Genomic DNA, 13,794 nt, shown 5'->3' on the forward strand with positions numbered 1-13,794 from the left:
TAGATCCAATCCCAACATCTATTCTACAAAAGGCAAAGAACTCCTAGGAGACTGCGGGCATTGATCCCAAAACAAGACAAGACAAGGTGCTAGACTGGAGAATGCAGTTAGGACTGGGTTTAGGGTGATACCTATGGCTGTATTTGGCCTAGATATCGGGATTGGGGCCCAGATTAGTGTTCGGTACTTGGAACATTTAATCACAAAAAACAGAAGAGACTATGGAGAATGCGGGCATTGATCCCGCAACCTCTCACATGCTAAGCGAGCGCTCTACCATTTGAGCTAATTCCGCTGCTGTTGGCAGGGAAGGTCCAGTCTCATAACTATTTTGGTTCCTTTGCTGGAGTACATTAAAGCGACACAGTCTCTGCCTTTCAGAGTGCAGCCATGCGGGCATGTGGGTGTATCAAGACAAACTGTGAGATGAGTATAATAAATTAAAACAATATAATGAATAATCACCTTCAAGATGTATCAATAAAAGCGCTGAATCGCCCAATGTGGGGCTCGAACAAACGACACTGAGATTAAGAGTGTCATTCTCTACCGACTGAGCTAATCGGGCCTTTTTATGCCCTGAACATCATTTTTTGTTTTGTTGTTATTGATGTTGCCTTCCTGATGTTTGATCAATTCCTCAGCTGTCCTAGTTTCTCAGGGAACAGAAGGAGCAAGATGTTCAGTCATCGCTGAGAATTTTGTTCTGGTTTAAGGTATTTGTCGGATGTAGATCCAATCCCAATTTCTCTTCTACAAAGGGCAAATAACTCCTTGGAGACTGTGGGCATTGATCCCCCTACTTCTCACATGCTAAGCAAGCGCTACTTGGGAAAATTTCATCACAAAAAACAAAAGAGATTATGTAGAATGCATTGATCCCACTACCTTTCACATGCTAAGCGAGCGCTTTACCATTTGAGCTAATTCCCCTGCTGGAGCAGCGTTGGCAGAGAAGGTCCAGTCTAACAACTATTTTGGTTCCTTTGCTGGAGTACGTCAAAGTGACACAGTCTCTCAGAGTGCAGCCATAACGTTCGATTCCCGGTCAGGAAACTGACATTTGGACAGGTTTTGAGTGGAGAATTTGGGTTGGTCCTCGGTCGAACGGTTAGGGTCATCTTTAAGCGCTATCTGCGAACTGCTGTCATCCTGAAGCGACTGACGACAGAAATACGAATAAAACACATCAATAAATTATAGACTTGAGATTAATTATCATACTCCCTGTTGGTCTACCATTTTAAGCGCTGCAAAAAGCCCCCTTCTCTTCCTGCCTAGTTGTTTTGACATATTTCAGATTGTGCAGATGCGGCATAGGCCGGCCAATCAGAAGTTGCCACCGCCCTGGACTGTGGCAGATGTTGTCCAGTTGGAGAAGGACCACCAAATCCTCCTGCAGGTGGATGCCGCTGGTCCTGGCTAGCTTGCAAACCTTTTCAATGAACCTGACTCTAAAATTCAAGTGTTGCTCACAGACGAATAGGAAGCAACTGGAAGCAGCAATCAGCACCTCCAAGTCAGAGTTTTTGGTTCTTGCTTTTTCAGTTGGTGCCAAAAGTGGGGGAAGGGTGAAGCTATGTATGTGCCAAGTCCTGTCGTCATCGCCGATGTGGCCTCAGTAATGTGGGCGACGAGTCTGCCTACAGGTGGGAGGTTGACCATCTGGCGACTCTATCTCCAGTCAAAACCTATCCAAATCTCAATTCTTTGACCGGGAAGCGAACCAATGCCGCGGCGGTGCGAGCTGCGAATCCTAGCCACTAGACCACCAGGGACTGCTTTATGGGAGCACTCTGAAAGGCAGAGACTGTGTCGCTTTGACGTAGTCCAGCAAAGGAACCAAAATAGTTCTGAGACTGGACCTTCTCTGCCAACGCTGCAACAGCAGGGGAATTAGCTCAAATGGTAGAGCGCTCGCTTAGCATGTGAGAAGTAGCAGAATTGATACCTGCATTCTCATAGGAATCCTTTTCTGTAATACATTTTTTGTCGAAGAGATGTTGGGATCAGAATTGAGTCCAGGATCTATCCATCAGCGTCAGACAAATACCCCAAACCTAATCCTGGCCGTGTTCTCTAGACTTGTCCTTGTTGAGATGAAGAAGCCCTGGTCCCGAAATTTCCACCTCCAAGATGGACTGAGGTCTTAAACAGCCCACATGGACAAGCCAAATATCTTGTTCATGGTCAGACAAGACAAAGGTTGAGCCAGTCACCTGAACATGAAACTGGATTCAAGTCCCTGTTCAGGTGACCAGGTCTGAAGTCCACTTGCAAACGCCTCCTTTTTGCCCTCAAACTACGAGGGCAACAGGATAATCCCTTGGTACTCTACGGAAACTACATGAGGAGACTGGCTTTTAACTGGAACTGGAAAGACTTGTGGCCCCGCACACAAACCAAGTATCTTCTGATCAGCTGATCCTTGACATCAGCTGTCACAGACATTGGCGTCGTTTGGGGACCTCATCCTGATCCACGGTTACCACTGATTTGTAGAGTAAGTCAATAAGTCATCATACTCTTACAGGAAGACTCAGTCCAAACACTCAATTGCTTCAGGGCAAGTAGGTTCCACCAAGACTTGAACTTGGACCACTGGATTCAGAGTCCAGAGTGCTAACCATTACACCATGGAACCCTTTGTTTTGAATGTGACTGGCACCTTCTGGCGTTACATTGGAGGCTTTGCAAACCAGGACAACAACTTTACTCTCTGTTGAGCGCAAAGTATTTTCGGGTACAATCCAGGGGTCTTGTGCTCTCACGGAAATGGCTGTCCTTTCCCAACAGGAGTTGAGATGAAACGTATTCAAATAGACACTCAAATGATCACTCAATCAGAATTACTCCGTTTGCCAATTTCAGACTGCGTGACAAAGACTCAAGTCCAACTCCATTGACAGGGAAGTGGAGGTCCTTCAGACAAGAAGGTATTGCCATTCTTTCCTGGCAGACATACATAACATAAGAAACAGCTTGTCCTTCGAGCCGGACTTGAACCAGCGACCTAAGGATGCCAGCTTGAACCACTACAGTCCTCCGCTCTTCCAAATGAGCTATCGAAGGTCTTGTTGTTTTGAGGCAAATGAGTACAGCCAAGCGTTTGACAGCGTCTTCACTGTGTACTGCTTTCCTTTCCTGAGACGCCGGATGGTGGTCCAGAATCTCTTCGAAGCCGTCCGGAAGTCCTTCTCCATGGCTTCTCCAAACTCCTCCCATGTCAGAGTTTTTGCCTCAGCGAATGCCAAAGCCGCGGACCGCTTGGTCTGTCGGTTCCTGTCAGCTGAAGTCCCATGAGCCAAAAAGGCCCAATAGAACTCCTTCAGCTTGACGGCATCCCTCACCAACGGTATCCACCAACGGGTTCTAGGATTACCGCCACGACAGGCCCTGACCACCTTAGGGCCACTGCCGCCTCGACAATGGAGGCACAGAACATCCCTGCCTCCCTCTGGATCTTGCTGGTCACTGGGAAGATATTCGAAGGACCATTTGGTCCCGAACATGAAACTTTTCTGAGTGTCCCGGATTCAAGTCCCTGTTCAGGTGACCAGGTCTGAGGTCCTCTTGCAAACGCCTCCTTTTGCCCTCAAAATACAAGGGCAACAGGACAATACCTTGGTACTTTATGGAAACTACATGAGGAGCCGGGCTTTTAACTGGAACTGGAAAGACTTGCGGCCCCGCACTGTCAGAAGTGGGATTTGAACACACGCCTCATTAGAGACTGCAACCTGAATGCAGCGCCTTCGACCACTCGGCCATCCTGACCCTACAGGTCTCGCTCCTTCTGTTCCCTGAGAAACTAGGTCAGCTGTGGAATTGATCAAACATCAGGATGGCCGCATCAATAAAAACAGAACAAAAAATTATATCTAGAACAGCAAAAGGCCTGATTAGCTCAGCCGTAGAGCATGAGACTCTTAATCTCATGGTTGTGGGTTCGAGCCCCATATTGGGCGATTCAGCATTTTTATTGATACATCTGAAAGATATCTTTGCCTGTATGTTTCAGGATCCATTTGAAGGTTCTCTTAATGGTTTTTAAATGCCTTAGGGGTTGTGGGCCTTCTTATTTTTCTGAATTTCTTTTACGTGATGAACCCTCGCGGTCCATCAGGTCCTCGAACACCGACCTGTTATGTATTCCTAGCCCATCAGTCATCCGGGAAATATGGATTGTGTGTCCAAACTGGGGATGGATGCTCGTGTACACACCTTCAGACATCAAGCACATATCCTTGTTCTTATTTGTCATCTTGATTTTTTTGTAAAAGGAGGTCTTGAAAGGCCATGTTTCCACCCAGTTTTGAACTGGGGACCTTTTGTGTGTGAGGCAAACGTGATAACCACTACACTATGGAAACCTGAAGGAAGGGGCTTTTAAGGGGACTGGTGAAGTCACAAAGCAGTTGCCAAACAATGAAACGCGACGATGTGTCCGAAGTGGGGGCAGATTGGGGCTGACTCCAAATGAGTCTTAATTAGTGTTTTGGTGTTGCAGAAACTGTGGCAGCCTTCTTGTGCACCGGCGGGAATGAACTCAAAGGACAGAGCTCTTGCTTTACATGCAGGAGATAGTGGGTTTGATACCTGTATTCTCCAAATGGTATGTTATGGCTTTTTCTTGCCAACAAAAGCGTTCTTGATCTCCGACATCGTACCTTATACTTTGATTGATTGCATGTGTGAGGGAGCTGCCAATCATCCCTCTTTGATCAGGTGTATGTCCCACATACACACGGCCATGTTTCCTATTTGTGTATATAGCTGGCTTTTGTTATTTACACATACATCCTGGTTAGTACTTTAATTATATTTGTTTGCCATTTAAGTTGTTTCATTGCCACCTTAGTTAGTTTTCATTTAGAAGTCATTGGTTTGGTTCCTAATTTCTCATCAGTTTCTCCTTTCTTACGAGAAGGTGATTGATCGGGGCACAAGCATGGAGGTGCGCCCATGGGAGTGCAGGCTAGAGGCTGATCACCTTGATTGGACTCTCCCAAGTGTCACCTGGAGGAGGGGGTGGGGTTAACTGTATAGTTTCTGGGTAAATGTAGTTAAATGTAGTCTAGTGCTTAAAATGTATCCAGAAAGTGGAACTTAAGTGTGCTAATATTGAAAGGCTTTTGGAACATAAAAGAAAAGTGTTGAAATTGTAAATATGGTACCTTTTAGATAAATTGCCTCACCCTCTCATTGGGGAATTATGGTTGGCCCTTCACGGGTAAAAGGGGCTGGTGAATTGCTGGGTGGAAGGCCTGTTGTGTGTGTGCTGGGGAAAATACTGTTGGACTGTCTGGTCTGGGGTGCGCTTCAGAGGCTATGGCTATCCTGGGCTCGTAAGAGGCCATTTTAAAAACTAAAATCTTACAGCATGCTAATGAATCATTAGCATCAGCAATGAAGCCCCATGAGGCTTGGAACCATTTTAGTCAACTGGTTAGAGAATGGATTCATTTCTTGAATCTTCATGTGCACACGAAACCACCTGCTGGCCGTGGATCGAATTACAGGCGGATGTATCTTCATGTGTGATGCATTGAATGCTGATCTGTTTTGGCTCTTGGAAATTATGTACCACAAAAAAATGTATAACCGAATGATTAATCTACAAAGTGTAAGATAAAATATACAGTATATATAAAATACTGAATGTTTTCTTGTCCATAAATGCCATGTATCATGTGATATGGCTAGCTTCATGGTTGTGTTGTTTATACTGTAATATGTTACTATTATAATGTAGTACTATTAACCTTACCATGAATGGGTGAAGGTCATGTGGTACAATTCTGGCCCCTCCCTCAAATGAATCAAGCCTTGGTACACGCTTTGTAGAAGTGCCCACTCGATTTTTCGACACACACTTCGAAGCCCTGGCACCTCATCACTACTAATGATGTTTACTGATGTGATACAGGTGTGGTCAAAACTAGTGTATTTGTATATCACCACACAAGTGGACAGACAATACAATTCCAAAAGCAACACACACCTGCCATGACCCTGATTCGACCAGGGTTGCTGCGGCCACAACACAGAGTACGAACCACGATACCGTTACGGCTGTGAGCTATGCTTTTCTGGGCAAGAACCATAAACTCAGATTCGGAGGTGCAGATTGCTCATTCCAGCTGCTTCAAATTTGTCTGTGAGCAAAGCTTGAATTTTAGACTCAAATCAATTGAAAAGGCTGTCATGCACGTTTTCCTTTTGTTAGAATAAAATGTAGATAGAATTAATATAATGTCAGTTATCACCCTCATATCCATTTGCTTAGACAATAGAAAGTGTTTGACTGTGCTGAAGAGGGAATGTTCCTGTGACCCTGATCTCAGACCCCCAGTGACCCCCAGGTCCTGGAGGTGCCTGGATGCGCCAACAGCAACCCTGCCTGCAGATGTTTCTGTTAATCCTGCAAGAATGTGTCAAGATAAGAACTCATAAAACAATAAAAGTAATAACTCTCAAAACAAAACAAAACAAAAATAGCAGTAGTTTGAGGTTAGGATCTGGATTGTCACTGTTTTGCCAAGAGTAAAATGGGTTCGAGAGAGAGGTCCTATTTGGCAAGACAAGAAAAAAGCAACAATCCAGAAGCTAGAGAGACATGCTGATGCATGCTTTTATTTCCAGTCGTATTGACTAATGCAATGCCCTGCTTTCTGGTCTTCCTAAAAGAAACATCACAAGTCAACAACTTTTACAGAACAACTTTTGATGCATGTGTGCTGACGAGGACCAGAAGGCAGGCGCATATTACACCGCTTCTAAAATCACTGCATTGGCTCCGTGTATGTTTCAGGTTCGATTTGAAGGTTCTCGTAATGGTTTTTAAATGTCTTAGGGGTTGTGGGCCTTCTTATCTTTCTGAATTACTTATAAGTTACGAACCCTCGCGGACCCTCAGGTCCTCCGACACCGGCCTGTTATGTATTTCCAGAGTTAAAACATGGACACACACGATGAGGCATCTTTCCAGTTTTATGGCCCCGTTTGTGGAACAGCCTGCTGGAGGACCTGAGGGCCGTAGAGAACGTTGAGATTTTTACAAATAGGCTCAAAACCCGCCTATTTAATTTGGCTTTTAACTCTTGCTCCTAGTATACTCTTTTTTTAACTTTTGAACTTGACTTTTATTTAATGATTATTTTATACCCTGTACCTTTTATTTTGGATCTTAACCAAATGTTTTTATAGTTTTACACATGCTTATTTTAGTTTTTATTAATGTTCCTATAGATTTCATTTTTATGTTTATTTCTATATATACATTAAGGGAAAAGACCACAAGGAAATGCGCACAAGGAATAATTCTCACTTGTGGCCACTCAGACTGGCATTATTTCACCAATCCTGTTCAAAGCTCAGCACTTCATATGATTTCCATAGTGTTGTGGTAACCATGTGCCCCTAACCTGTGAAAGGTCCCCAGTTCAAAACTGTCATAAATAAGCAGGGTGACATGGCAGTCATAGCAGAGGATAGTTTTCATCCATCGATCTAAAGCACCAGATGAAGGCTTTCGCTCAGGAAAACCGAAATCTGTGACACCGTGGTGAAGTTAGTTTCACGTTGGATATTCTCCTCCATAGAAACGGCGGTCGTTCCCCTCACTGTGCCGGCCGGGCTGCTCTCTCCTGCTGCGGGGAGCTCACACGGAAGTCCCGCCCTCTATGCCGCTTGTTCGGACTAGGGACCGTCAATAAATTTCCATTCATTTCTATTCCATTGAAGAGAGTTTGCTAAAAAAAAAATTAAATCACACCAGAAATTGATCCACAACCGTGTCAAATAATAATTCGGTGTGCAGAGAAGGTGATTGGCTGCAATTTCCCGTCCCTCCAGATCTGTACGCCTCCAGGACCCTGAGGTGTGCAGAAAGGATTGTGGCCGATCCCTCTCACCCCGGACACAGACTCTTCGAGACGCTCCCCTCTGGCAGGAGGCTGCGGTCCATCAGGACCAAAACCTCACGCCACAAGAACAGTTTCTTCCCGTCTGCTGTCAGCCTCATCAACAAAGCCCGGAACCCCACCTGACACTCTTCACACCCCACCTCTGCCTCATCCTGCCACTTTGACAATTTCATTATATGCGTTACATTAACGCTCAGTTTGGACAATCAGACTGCACTTCCGGAATAACAAACAAAAAACAGACTGTGTACATATATTTATACTGTTATTCTGTATATTTAGTATTTCTCATATTTTGTATTTTTCATTCTTTTTTAAATAGATGTGTCTGCACCTACTATACCAAAACAAATTCCTCCTATGTGTTTGATCATACATGGCAATAAACCTTTTCTGATTCTGAAGCCCATTTTTAGAAGTTTTATATTTTATTGGGCTTCATATGACATTTTAACATTAAAAATTGAAAGATTTTGTATTATAGCATGCAGGCCATGCGACCTTGGCACTTCAAATCACTTTATGTTAATCACCTTGTATTAATATTACAATGCATACCTTGTCACTGTTGGTGAGCTATAATAGATTAATTATTTGAGTGGTGTTCTCGCTGCCTTCAGGGAAAAGACACTGGTCTATTTGCTCCAGGGCCACCAGACTGGTTGACAGCCTGTATCCTCAAAACAACTGGAACTGCTAAAGGGACACCATTTGTCGGATTGTTTTCATTGTCCCCATCTCATGTCCTGTGCTGCCCTGTCCAGCTGCTGAACTTTGGGTTACTGTGTTAATACCTTCTGCACAAAGTATTGCTGGAGTATTAAAAAGCAGTATATTAACTCCATCTGTGAAATTTGGCTGTTATGCACGTGCTATGCTGCATAAAAAAATCATTGACAAATGTATTGATTGAATTATTGGGCTAATATTTTGAATGACTTACAATAAATCCATTTCATGTGAAAACTGGCCTCGTAGTACTATGCACACCTTTTTGTTTTTCAAATAATGTTTAATCAGATTTAATATGAATTTGTTACACAAGTCATTATCAATACCTTCCAGGTCATATGACCTTTGACCTACAAACCACTTTGTATCAGAAGGAATTGTCTGTTAGTACCATACACACCTTTTTGATTTGGTACTTAACTTTACTAGGATTCGTGATTATTTTTTTACACAAATCATTATCAATAGCTTCCAGGTCATGTGATCTTTGACCTCCACTTTCTATCAGTAGGAATGGTTTCCTAGTACCATACATGCCTTTTTACTTTGCTACTCAACTCTGCTAGGATTTTATATGAACTATTATCAACAGCTTCCAGGTCATTAGACCCCTGACCTCCAAACCACTTTGTATCAGTAGGACTTGTCTGCGAGTACCATACACGCCTTTTTGCTTTGCTACTCAACTTTGTAACGATCGCGGCCTCCTATGGAGGTAACGAGGCTACAACGCAAAAAGGAAGGTCGCGGGGGGAGTGGATATCAGCTATAAGAAAAAAAAAGGAAACTGTCGAAAATGTTGGGTTGCCACACCACGGCAGTTTAATTACACCAAAACCAACCCCGCATGTCATCCCCTCCCAACCAACCTAACTAACTAACCAACTAACTAACTCAACATCCCACCCGCCAACAAAGACAACCATGAAACACCCAAATTAATCCCGAAAGTGTACCCCCCACCCCGCAAGTGTCCCAAAGTTCCCGAAGAGTCAGTGCTTGTCCACAAAACAGAGGTGAAAGCCGCGGTTCCACTCACGGACGCGCATCCACTTCTCCGTCCAATCCCTGGGTCCGGAACCTTGCCCAAAGTCCAATTGCTCAAGCCAGGAGGGAAAAGGAAATCCCGTCAGCTGTCGCTTGACAAAGTTGGCCCTCGTGGTGTTGTGGAAAAAATTTCTATCATCCTAAGTAGGATAGAGAATGCCTGAAATAAATACATAGCTCTGGCAGTTTTTATTACCTTTGCAAAACAAAGGGGTCAGACAACACACAGTATGCATGGCGGTCTGTAGGTGTCTGGCCAAGAGTGGCCTCTTGGCGGGAACTTTTATACTCCATAGCATGCAAATGAATTACATTACAAGAGAAAAGAGACTTTCTTGTCACTCCCCCGATGCCACCCTCATGTATGGGGGTTAGTCTACACACCCAATCTTCTGGCACGGTTTGTCACACCCATGCGAGACAACCTCCTAGGGTCAGCCATTTGGTGGGACATCCTGATGTCCACTTATCCCATGAAGGTAAAGCTTTGATCAAAGAATGACCTCCTCTGACACTGCCCCGACACTGTCCCTAACCCTAGGTTACAGATAGCCTCATGCTGTTCCACCATCTTTGAAGGGACAGCAGGATGTGCTCGGATGCAAATGTTGAAGCTCTACAAAAGGCCTTAAAGTAATTCACACAATGTGTAACCTATGTTATACCTGTGAAATATAAATTTTTCCATCACAGTGGCTAAAACGCCGGCTCTCAGCATCCCCCCTCGTGTGACGTCACAATTTTTCTCTTTCTCCAACCACCTACAGGCGTGTCTGCTCACTGCAGTCGCTCTTGCAGATGAGGAGGATGCATGGTAACAATGATGATGCACGTATATATGGTCCTGTACCTGTTTCCCCGTACACAGATCATGGCAGTAGTTTTTCTTACAGCTGAGTATATCGTAGCGAAGCACTTATGGACCCCACTACCTCAGCTGATGGACTTCTGTGCCCATTACACCCCCCCCCCCCAGCCAGCGGCTTACCGGGGCCGTAATAGGACTTCATGTCTACCACATTTATAGTTTACAGGACCTAATTTCTTCTCTACCCGAGCAGGGCCTACCCATCTGGGAGCAAGTTTGGCATAGAATTTTGCCGAAGCTTTGGATAGTGGGTGTGCCCTAACGCAGACCAGATCCCCGACAGCGAAGTGTACATCTCTGCGACCTGCATTACAATATCTGGCTTGTCGAGCTTTGGCCGCACCAACATGTCTCTCCACTTCATTGTGCAACTGTGTGTGTGTGTGTATTGTGTGGTATGCAGATGTGTGTGGTGATGGAGCTTTGTGTACCAGTCGTTCCAGCGGTCCCATCAAGTTCCTACCAAGGGCCAACATGGCGGGAGTGGTGCCTGTTGTCTCGTGGACTGCGGTGTTGAGAGCGAGACGGAACTCAGGCAACCATCCATCCCAGTCTTGATGATGGTTCCCCACAAAGGAGGCAATCATTGTTTTTAAGGTCCGTTTTTAAGGCTCTTTCAGTCATGTTTGTTTGGGTGTGGTAGGCTGTGGTCAGCTTATGGGACACTCCCCAAGCTTCACACAACCGGGACATCAACTGACTAGTGAACTGGGGGTCACGGTCGGACACCATGTATTTAGGAACCCCCCATCGGGTGAAATGGCGGTGACTGCAGCAAGGCTTTGAGGTGGTTGAAGGCCTCTTGGCAACTTGGGCTCCATTCCCAAGACACATCCTTCTTTTTTAGATGGTTTAAGGGCGCTGCTAAGTCAGCGAGCCTGGGGATGAATTTATGGTACCAGCCCACCAACCCCAGAAACCTCTGGAGACTTTTCAGGTTGGTTGGCGGCGGGTAGGCAGTAATAGCAGAGATCTTAGCTGGATCCACCTCCACCCCTTTCCCGGAAACCAGATGTCCCAAAAAGGTGAGTTGGCATTGGAGTAAGTGGCACTTTTTCACATTGAGCGTTAAGTTGGCTTGATGTAATTTTCGAACACAGCATCAAGGTCGAGGAGATGTTCCTCTGTCTTCGAGAATACAATGATATCGTCAATGTACATGAAACAGGTCCTCCCTCTCAGCTCACCCAAGACGGTCTCCATCAACCGCTGGAAGGTAGCCCCAGCGTTCTGCAGTCCAAAAGGCATAACCTTGAACTGGAACAGGCCTAGGTGGGTGGTCATGGCAGTCTTCGGCTTGCACTCCACATCCATGGCCACTTGCCAGTATCCACTCTGCAAGTCCAGGGAGCTGAAATAGGTGGCGCCGAGCAGGGACTCCAATATCTCATGGACCAGGGGCATGGGGTACGCATCATGCAGTGTTTTAGCATTGAGGCCCCTGTAATCCAAGCAGAACCGGGGTGCCCCATCCTTCCGGGGAGTCAGCACTACAGGCGATGCCCACGGCGATGTTGATGGCTCAATCGCTCTTCGATTATCTGCTGTTTTTGACACCCTGTAAGCGCTCCGCCTCACCGGCACCTCATCGGTCGTCCTGATTTTATGGGTAATGATCCGGGTGGCACCAGTGGTCTCAGTCCAAACGTTTGGCCACTTCTGCAGCAGCGGCCTCACAACTTCGGGCTGAGCCTCAAAGAATGGAATGTTGGATGGGTGGCCTTTGGGCTCCTCGTCAACAGCCATGTAAAAATTCACAGAAGATTGAGTATGATTCCAGTGTAGTTTATCTCGGGTTTTGTTGAGAAACCTAAACTCTTTCCCACCTGACATAGCATACTTGCGGAGATGAGGTTTGAGTCACGACCTAGGAGCAGCGGCATACACAAATGGTTGTCAGGCATCACATGTACTACCAGAGTGCCGTGGAAGTCCTGCAGGGTGAGGAGCAGGGTGGCTTTTCCAAGTGCCCTTTTCTCTTGCCCATTGGCCATGATGAACCTTGGAATTCCGCTTGGCTCTAGGATTTCCCCCTCCTTCCTTATTGCCTTCCACAAGGAGTGACTAATCAGGGAGTAGGAGCACCCTGAGTCAAGGACTGCATCCCCATGCGAACCTCGCAGGCTTACAGGCACGACCAAAAGGGCTTTTTCTCCCACTGCAAAGGCGAGGTCAGCTGCTGTGCTTTGGCTTGACCCCTGCTCCGCCTTCTTGCCCGGCCTTTTCACTGGGTTAGCCTGTTGTACACGACTCCAATAGTCTTTGGTGTTGCTCCAGTCCCTCTCGATCAGGGAGACAACCTTAACCATCTGGTCCACTGTGGATACGATACCCCGCAACACGCTGGCCAGCCTTGGGTTACAGGCACCGAGTATGCGCCGCACGATTTCCTCTTCCTCCATGTCGGGTCTCCATTTCAGGCACAGGGCGCGGTAATCATACGCAAAGTCACGCAGACACTGATTGGGGGTTTGCACATTGGAACGGAGCTGCTCTTCGATCTCAGATTGGTAGTCGGTGGGTAAAAAAGCCTCAAGAAAGGACTGCTTGAAGGTAGCCCAGCATGTTATTTTACTGCGGGCAGCCAACCACGAGCTTCGTGCAGGTCCCTTTAGGACTGCATTGAGGGTTCCCACAGGGTTCGGCATCACTCAGAGGCCTGAGAGCCAGGAAGTTCTCACATTGCTCAATGAATTATGTTACATCAGCAGAACCCCTGGACTCTCCAAACTGGGGAAACTCCATCCTCGCTGTGACAGCCGGCGGAATGGGAAAGGTGGCATCGATGGCGGGCGGCTGGTTGCTGCCTGACGCTGGAGGTGCAGGGGTGGAGAAACTAGCAGGTCTCCAGGGCAGGCGACTCTTGGTCAGGGTCTTCTTAAGCGCTTCGTCCCACCTTGCATCTCGGCGTTTCAAGCAGGCTACCACAACTTGATCAAAATGTTGTAGCTTGGTGTCCACATATGCCTTTAATTCTGCCGTCATCGTCTCCATTGCCGCTCTAAGCCCCTTCTCTTGACTGAGTGTGCTGAGTGTACAGCCCTGTTTCGTCATCGCCCTCATCAGCCTGTGCGGCGTCCTGATCTGGCTGGTCCAAATACATGGACCCCAACAGGCTGGACAGTTCAGTGACTGCTGTGTGGCTATGCCTGTAGGTGACATGTCGGCAAGGCTCAAGGAGCGGTCAGGTCCTGGGCTGTTTCAGCCCCGTCCACTCTG

General features: G+C 46.4%; 4 non-coding genes across 4 annotated transcripts; all 4 read right to left on the reverse strand.

Moving 5' to 3' along the window:
• Positions 1 to 2,572: 2,572 nt before the first annotated feature.
• trnaq-cug (transfer RNA glutamine (anticodon CUG)) lies at positions 2,573 to 2,644 on the reverse strand. The gene has a single exon. It is a non-coding gene; the product is annotated as a tRNA-Gln (tRNA).
• Positions 2,645 to 2,985: 341 nt separating this feature from the next.
• trnay-gua (transfer RNA tyrosine (anticodon GUA)) lies at positions 2,986 to 3,072 on the reverse strand. Its single transcript is given in 2 exon segments — positions 2,986 to 3,021; positions 3,036 to 3,072. It is a non-coding gene; the product is annotated as a tRNA-Tyr (tRNA).
• A 623-nt stretch (positions 3,073 to 3,695) lies between these two features.
• Positions 3,696 to 3,777, reverse strand: trnal-cag (transfer RNA leucine (anticodon CAG)). The gene has a single exon. It is a non-coding gene; the product is annotated as a tRNA-Leu (tRNA).
• A 523-nt stretch (positions 3,778 to 4,300) lies between these two features.
• On the reverse strand, positions 4,301 to 4,373 carry trnav-cac (transfer RNA valine (anticodon CAC)). The gene has a single exon. It is a non-coding gene; the product is annotated as a tRNA-Val (tRNA).
• Between the last annotated feature and the right edge of the window lie 9,421 nt (positions 4,374 to 13,794).

Source organism: Doryrhamphus excisus, chromosome 4, assembly GCF_030265055.1.
Source record: "Doryrhamphus excisus isolate RoL2022-K1 chromosome 4, RoL_Dexc_1.0, whole genome shotgun sequence".
Lineage (NCBI taxonomy): Eukaryota > Metazoa > Chordata > Actinopteri > Syngnathiformes > Syngnathidae > Doryrhamphus > Doryrhamphus excisus.